The sequence below is a fragment of the Tachyglossus aculeatus genome, chromosome 26, assembly GCF_015852505.1.
Source record: "Tachyglossus aculeatus isolate mTacAcu1 chromosome 26, mTacAcu1.pri, whole genome shotgun sequence".
NCBI classification, from domain to species: Eukaryota; Metazoa; Chordata; class Mammalia; order Monotremata; family Tachyglossidae; genus Tachyglossus; species Tachyglossus aculeatus.
Window position 1 is genome coordinate 1,148,939 of NC_052091.1, and position 8,677 is coordinate 1,157,615.

Consider the following 8,677-nt stretch of genomic DNA (forward strand, 5'->3'; position numbering starts at 1 on the left):
AATCAATCAATCGTATTTATTGAGCGCTTACTATGTGCAGAGCACTGTACTAAGCGCTTGGGAAGTACAGATTGGCATCACATAGAGACAGTCCCTACCCAACAGTGGGCTCACAGTCTAAAAGGGGGAGACAGAGAACAGAACCAAACATACCAACAAAATAAAATAAGTAGGATAGAAATGTACAAGTAAAATAAATAAATAAATAGAGTAATAAATATGTACAACCATATATACATATATACAGGTGCTGTGGGGAAGGGAAGGAGGTAAGACGGGGGGATGGAGAGGGGGACGAGGGGGAGAGGAAAGAAGGGGCTCAGTCTGGGAAGGCCTCCTGGAGGAGGTGAGCTCTCAGCAGGGCCTTGAAGGGAGGAAGAGAGCTAGCTTGGCGGATGGGCAGAGGGAGGGGCATTCCAGGCCCGGGGGATGACGTGGGCCGGGGGTCGATGGCGGGACAGGCGAGAGCGAGGTACAGTGAGGAGATTAGTGGTGGAGGAGCGGAGGGTGCGGGCTGGGCAGTAGAAGGAGAGAAGGGAGGTGAGGTAGGAGGGGGCGAGGTGATGGACAGCCTTGAAGCCCAGGGTGAGGAGTTTCTGCTTGATGCGCAGATTGATTGGTAGCCATTGGAGGTTTTTGAGGAGGGGAGTAATATGTCCAGAGCGTTTCTGGACAAAGATAATCCGGGCAGCAGCATGAAGTATGGATTGAAGTGGAGAGAGACACGAGGATGGGAGATCAGAGAGAAGGCTAGTGCAGTAGTCCAGACGGGATAGGATGAGAGCTTGAATTAGCAGGGTAGCGGTTTGGATGGAGAGGAAAGGGCGGATCTTGGCAACGTTGCGGAGCTGAGACCGGCAGGTTTTGGTGACGGCTTGGATGTGAGGGGTGAACGAGAGAGCGGAGTCGAGGATGACACCAAGGTTGTGGGCTTGTGAGACGGGAAGGATGGTAGTGCCGTCAACAGAGATGGGAAAGTCAGGGAGAGGACAAGGTTTGGGAGGGAAGACAAGGAGCTCAGTCTTCGACATGTTGAGCTTTAGGTGGCGGGCGGACATCCAGATGGAGATGTCCTGAAGGCAGGAGGAGATGCGAGCCTGGAGGGAGGGGGAGAGAGCAGGGGCAGAGATGTAGATCTGGGTGTCATCGGCGTAGAGATGATAGTTGAAGCCGTGGGAGCGAATGAGGTCACCAAGGGAGTGAGTGTATATTGAGAACAGAAGGGGACCAAGCACTGAACCTTGGGGAACCCCCACAGTAAGAGGATGGGAGGGGGAGGAGGAGCCTGCAAAAGAGACTGAGAAAGAACGACCGGAGAGATAAGAGGAAAACCAGGAGAGGACGGAGTCTGTGAAGCCAAGGTCAGATAACGTGTTGAGGAGAAGGGGGTGGTCCACAGTGTCAAAGGCAGCTGAGAGGTCGAGGAGGATTAGGACAGAGTATGAGCCGTTGGATTTGGCAAGCAGGAGGTCATTGGTGACCTTTGAGAGCGCAGTTTCCGTGGAATGAAGGGGACGGAAGCCAGACTGGAGGGGGTCGAGGAGAGAGTTGTTGTTGAGGAATTCTAGGCAGCGCGTGTAGACAACTCGTTCAAGGAGTTTGGAAAGGAATGGTAGGAGGGATATGGGACGATAACTAGAAGGTGAGGTGGGGTCAAGAGAGGGTTTTTTTTAGGATGGGAGAGACATGGGCATGTTTGAAGGCAGAGGGGAAGGAACCAGTGGAGAGTGAGCGGTTGAAGATGGAAGTTAAGGAGGGGAGAAGGGATGGAGCGAGAGATTTCATAAGATGAGAGGGAATGGGGTCAGAAGCACAGGTGGCCGGAGTAGCACTTGAGAGGAGGGAGGAGAGTTCCTCTGAGGATACCGCTGGGAAGGATGGGAGAGTAGCAGAGAGTGTTGAGAGCCGGGGGGTTGGAGAAAGGGGGGAAGAGACTTTGGGGAGGTCGGACCTGATGGATTTAATTTTGTTAATGAAGTAGGAGGCCAGATCGTTGGGGGTGAGGGAAGGAGGAGGGGGAGGAACCGGGGGCCTGAGAAGGGAGTTGAATGTACGGAAGAGCTGGCGGGGGTGATGGGCATAGGTGTCAATAAGGGAGGAGAAATAGTTTTGTCTGGCAGAAGAGAGGGCTGAGTTAAGGCAGGAAAGGATAAACTTGAAGTGAACGAGGTTGGCATGGTGTTTAGACTTTCGCCAGCAGCGTTCAGCAGCTCGAGCATAAGAGCGAAGGAGGCGGACAGTGGCAGTGATCCAGGGCTGTGGGTTAGTGGTGCGAGAGCGGCGAAGGGAAAGGGGAGCGAGCGAGTCTAGCTGAGTAGAAAGGGTAGAGTTGAGAGCAGTAATCTGATCATCAAGACTGGGTAGAGAGGAGAGGGCGGCGAGGTGGGGTGTGAGGCGCTCCGAAAGATGGGTGGGGTCCAGAGAGCGGAGATCTCTGTGAGGGAGTAATACGGATTTACAGGGGAAAGGAGTGTGAGTGAGGAGGCAGGTGAGAAGATTATGATCAGAGAGAGGGATCACAGAGTTGGTGAGGGTGGACACAGTGCAGCGGTAGGAGATGATGAGGTCGAGGGTATGACCAAGTTGGTGAGTGGGTGAGGTGGGGTGGAGGAAGAGGTTGGCAGCGTCAAGGAGAGATAGAAGGCGGGCGGCAGAGGAGTCGTTAGGGATAACCATGTGGATATTGAAGTCTCCGAGGATCAGAGTGGGCATGGAGAAGGAGAGAAGGAAGGTGAGGAAGGGGTCAAAGTCGTTAAAGAAGTTGGAAGTGGGGCCCGGAGGGCGGTAGATGACGGCTACAAGAATCTGGAGGGGGTGGTAGAGGCGAATAATGTGGGCTTCAAAGGAAGGGAAGGAAAGGGAAGGGGGAGGAGGGATAGTGCGAAAGCGACATTGGGGGGCGAGAAGGAAACCGACACCTCCTCCTTTTCCGGTGAGCCTGGGGGAGTGGGAAAAGAAGAGGCCTGCACTGCAGAGAGCAGCAGAAGAGACCGTGTCGTCCGGCGACAGCCATGTTTCAGTTAGGGCGAGGAGGAGTAGAGAACTGGAAAGGAAAAGGTCCAGGATGAAAGGGATCTTACTTAAAACGGAGCGGGGGGTTCCAGAGGCCACACTTGGCATCAGCTGTCGAGGGTGGGGAGGGAGGGGGAAGGGTGCGAGGGGTGGGGAGGGTTTGGATTGGGATGAGTTGGCGGGGGCCTGGGCGGGGAGAGTGGGAAGGGGGGTGGCGATGGGAAAGGAGAACTGGGATGGGGTGGGGACGGGGAGAAGGGGAGGAGGGGGGCCGGGAGGGAGAAGCGGAGGACCTGCGCTGGTACAGAGGAATCCTTGGTAGGGGTTGAGGGGGAGCGGTCTTGGTGGGTGAGAGGGAGGGAAACAGCTGGGTGGGAGAGGGGAAGGGGAAGGTGAGGAATGGGAATGGCAGTTGGGAGCAAGGGAACTGAAAGTTCATGGTGAGGTCAGCAGGGCGAGTGACAGTACCGCGGGGGGTTAACAATTGAGATGCAGAAGCAATAAAACAGTAGCAATGATAAAAGTAGGCGATGGCATCACAGGGTGTAGTTGAGCAATCAATATGCTCAACCAGGAAGCGGGGCCTGGCGGCGGGCTTTGACCTGATCAGGAAACTGGCTCCGGCCCAGGGGGTGAGCACAGAGGCCCCAAAATGCACGGGTTGAAGTCATGGATCTGGAGAAAAGAACAGCAGTGGTAGGGTGGGAAGTGGTGTGTGTTTGTGTGTGAGAGCAGGGCGGGTGTATGTGTGTGTCTCAGGTGTTTGTTTAAGGGTGCAGCTTTGGGGGTGCCAGAGGCAGTGGGGCATTGATGCAAGGGAAGGGGAAAGAGACCCCGGAGGTCCGGACCCTCAGGAAACAATAATAATAACTGGTATTTGTTAAGCGTTTACTGTGTGCCAGGCACTGTACTAACAGTGCTGTAAACCCGAAAGCAGGCCGCGTGGTAGATTTGCTGCCAATGAATATGTCATGGGTCAAAGCGCTCGGCCCAGCGTCCTGTGCACAGAAGATACCCAGTACATCATCCTGCACATTGTAATAAATAAATAAATAAATAATGATGGCATTTTTAAGCGCTTACTATGTGCAAAGCGCTGGGGAGGATACAAGGTGCTCAAGGTGTCCCACGTGGGGCTCACACTCTTAATCCCCATTTGACAGGTGAGGCAACTGAGGCACAGAGAAGTTAAGTGACTTGCCCAAAGTCACACAACTGACAAGCAGCAGAGCTGGGATTTGAACCCATAACCTCTGACTCCCAAGCCAGTGCTCTTTCCACTGAGCCACGCTGCTTCTCTAATAAAAGGCACCCGGCACAGGGTTCTGCACACAGTGGGTACCCGGCACAGCGTCCTGCACACGGTGGGTGCCCCGCACACCATCTTGAAGAGGGTGGGCGTTCGGCACAGCATACTGCACCAGCACAACAAATGTCGCCTCTGCCGGCAGTGGTGTTCAGGGAAAAGCCCAGGGGTTTGCCAAAGCCTGACTGACATCCGCAGCACTGCAAAGGTGACTTCCCAGGTCTCGGGCTTTATCCGCTCTGCTCCCGGATTACATGAATGTATGTGCCCAAGGGGCACATTCAGGGCAAGTGGCGAGCCTGACCATGGGAGATGCGTGCATCTCCGTGTAGAGTAGAGCTGGTCCTTAGGCTGGGGGTGGGGGTCCACTCTCTTCCCTCTGCGTGACCCTCTAGTCTCTCTGTCCCAGGGGCGGGGAAGTCCTCCCTCTTCCCATCCCTTTACCCCCGTCTTTTTCCCCCGTTCTCGTGGGAAAAACAACCTCAAGGCCTCAGCACCCTCAGAGCCTGCAACGTGTGAGTCGTTTGCTCTTCTACCCCTGACTCACCTTTCCTCCTGCCCCTTCTCCCCCTCCTTTCTAGATGCCAATTTTCTATTCAGCCCCAGGGCACGGGTCACCACACCCAGGGAGGCAGCGAGGCATAGGTGAGGGAGGTGAGGCCGAGCCCCCAAGTCACGTGATCAAGTGCTTTCTCCACGTCCCCCTCCCCCCCAACAATCCCCTCTTGCCCCGTGGCTGCTCAAATCCATGTGTCAATCTGCCCTGTCACCCGGGCCCCGACCCAGGACCCCTGAGGGAAGAGCATCCACCTCCCACTTATTGTAGGCAGGGAATGTGTCTGTTATATTGCTATATGGTACTCTCCCAAGTGCTTAGTACAGTGCTCTGCACACAGTAAGCACTCAATAAATATGATTGACTGACTGACTGCACTATCTGAGCTGGGATACTGGAGTCCTTCTCTGGGCCCTGGGTAGGGGCAGGGCCGGGTTGGGGGCACTCCCAGTCTGCCTTACCTGGTGGAGTCCCACAGGGCTCAGCTCTGGGCCCTCAACACTCCTCATGAATAATTGTAATAATAATCATATTTGTTAAACATGTACAATGTGCCAAGCACTGTACTAAATGTTGGGATAGATACAAGATAATCAGATCTTACACAGACCCTGTCAACCACAGGACTCCCAGTCTAAGGAGGAAGGTGAAGAGAAAACTGAGGCACAGAGAATAATAATGATGGTATTTGTTAAGCACTTACTGTGTGCCATGCACCGTTCTAAGTGCTGGGCGGGGGGATACAAGGTAATCAGGTTGTCCCAGGTGAGGCTCACAGTCTTAATCCCAATTTTACAGATGAGGGAACTGAGCACAGAGAAGTTAAGTGACTCGCCCAGAGTCACACAGCTGACCAGTGGCGGAGCCGGATAACTTGCCCCAGGTCATATAGCAGGCTAGTGGTGAAGCTGGGATAGAACTCAGGTTTCCTGATTCCCAGGCCCTTGATCTTTCTATGAGGCCATGCTGTTTCTCTCTGTCTCTCTGTCTCTCTCTTTCTCTCTTTCTCTCTCTCTCTCTCTCTTTCTCTCTCTCACTCAGCTCACCCACTTACCCAGATTCAGCTAACACCTCTATTCAAGTGACTCAATCAATCATTCAATCAAATTTATTGAGCACTTACTGTGTGTGGAGCACTGTCCTAAGCGCTTGGGAGAGTACAACAAAACAGAGTTGGTAGATATGTTACCTGCCCACGAGGTTACATTAGAGGAGTGTTAGAGGAGCAAAGTGTGGAGGCTAGGCTGTAGTAGAAGAGTAGCGAGGTGAGGTAGGAGGGGGCAAAAGAGATCGAGTGTTTTAAAGCCGATGGTGAGGAGTTTCTGTTTGCTGCTGAGGTGGATGGGCATCCCTTGGAGGTTCTTGAGGAATGGGGAAACGTGGTCTGAACGTTTCTGTAGAAAAATGCATCTGGGCAGCAGAGTGAAGTACGGACTGGAGCGGGGAGAGAAAGGAAGCAGGGAGGGCAGCAAGGAGGCTGAAACAGTAATCAAGGAGGGATAGGGTAAATAGTATGGCCTAGTGGATAGAACATGGAACAGAAAGTCAGAAGGTCATGGTAATCCCGGCTCTGCCACTTGTCTGCTCTGTGACCTTGGGCAAGTCATTTCACTTCTCTGGGCCTCAGTTCTCTCATCTGTAAAATGGGGATTTAGACTGTGAGCCCTGTGCGAGACAGAGACTATGTCCAACACAATTATCTTGTATCTACCCTGGCGCTTAGAACATTGTCTGGCATATAGTAAGTGCTTAAATACCATAATTATTATTATAAGTGATTGTATTAACGTGGTAGCAATTTGGATGGAGAGGAAAGGATATATTTTAGTGATACTGCGAAGGTTGAAATGACAGGATTTAGTTATGAATTGAATTTGTGGGTTGAATGTGAGAGAGAAGTCAAAGGTAGGATCAAAGTTACAGGTTTGTGAGAAGGGAAGGATGGTGGTGCTGTCTACAGTGATGGGAAAATCAGGGGAAGGACAGGGTTTGGGTGGAAAGATAAGGAGTTTTGTTTCAGACGTTACATTTGAGGTGATGGAAGGACATCCGAATAGAGATGTCCTGAACGCAGAAAGAAATGTGAGACTTCAGAGAAGGAGAGAGATCAGGGCTGGAGATGTAGATTTGGGTATCATCTGCATAGAGTTGGCAGTTGAAGCCACGGGAGCAAATGAGTTCTCCAAGGGAGTGGGTGTAGAAGGAAGATAGACAGTAAGCACTCAATAAATATGATTGAATTAATGAACACAGTCAATTGTGGGCTTTCCAAATCACAGTGTGGCTTCACACCTATACGTGTAGCCCAACACACATATTCTTTGTAGTTTGACAGATTTGGAAAAAGGACAAAGGACAAAGCAATACCCAAACTTCCTCATTCTATTTTTGACCTTAAAAATAGTAACCCTAAGGACAGACATAACAATAAGAAAATGCGATGTATAACAATAACTCTGATAGAAAATGATAGCACATGATTTGTAAATATATTCTTTCTTGATGGACTGAAGGCAAAAAACAAAAGCACCTTCCATATAGTTAAGGTGGAATAGAAAATATGTTGGATTCTAAACATGACATTTGGAAGGGAAGACAAAGAGTTGGAGCTGTGATCCTCCGTGCCGGGCTCTCCTCTCCTTCCTCCTCCCTCCCTGCCCAGGCCTGTCTCCGGTTTGAGCTCTCCTCAGTCAGAATAGCAGCCACTATCAGCTTTTCCTAGAAACCAGGCTGAGGCTCACGTCCCCATCCCTAAGGCACGACATCCAACGAGCTGCAGATAAGTGGATTCAAACCCTTCTGTAGCCACAGGCTGGCAGGGGATGCTCATGGGGGGTGGCTGGGGGGGCGATTGGTGGGATGGCTGGCGAGGATTCTGGTGGCGGGCGGGCACTGTCTGGGCATACTGAGGTGACTGGGAGATGGAGGTGGAGTTCCCAGTCAGAGAGCCAGGATCTGAAGAACAGCCGACCCCTATAGTTATATCATACTCTCCCAAGCACTTAGAACAGTGCTCCGTACACAGTAAGCGCTCAATACGTACAAGTGAATGAATGAATGAACATCCAAGTCTTCCACCTGCAGGGCTCCAAGTTCCCTTGCCCCCTCCCACCAGTGGAGATACTGATTCTCCCTGCAGCCTCCCTCCCCTCCAGCCTTCAAACAGCATGGCCTAGTGGATAGAGCACAGGCCTGAAAGGCAGAAGGGCCTGGGTTCTAATTCCGGCTGGCTCAGCCACTTGTCTGCTGTGACAGGTGGCAAGTCACTTCACTTCTCTATGCCTTAGTGACCTATCTGTAAAATGAGGATTAAGATTGTGAGCCCCTGAGGGACAGGGACCGTGTCCAACCTGATTGGCTTGTATGTACCCCAGTGCTTGACACATAGTAAGCCCTTCCTTAACAAATACTATTACTGTAATTATTATTCGGCAGGACGATTAGGTGCCTCTGGTGGGAGGGGGGTGGGTAGATGGGGACTGGTATGGGAGTTAGGTGTTGGCAGGGGGGCTGAGCCCACATCTGGTCCTTGATTTCATCCTCAAGGCCTCAGGCCTTGACGGTAGCACCTCCCCCTCCACCTGGGGCTCAGTTTTTCCCGGTGCCAGCTTGCCTGCCGGCCTTCCCCACTCTCCAAAGGGAGGAAGAGGGAGGGAATGGGTGGAAGGTGGGCGTCAAGAGATCCATTCTGCCTTCGGGACTGGAAGGGCCAGGCCTCCCTCCACTTTTCCAAGCCTCGGGCTGTTTTCCCTCTCCCCTTCCTGCCCTCCCGCAGCAGGGGTTACATCACCGCTGGGAACTCC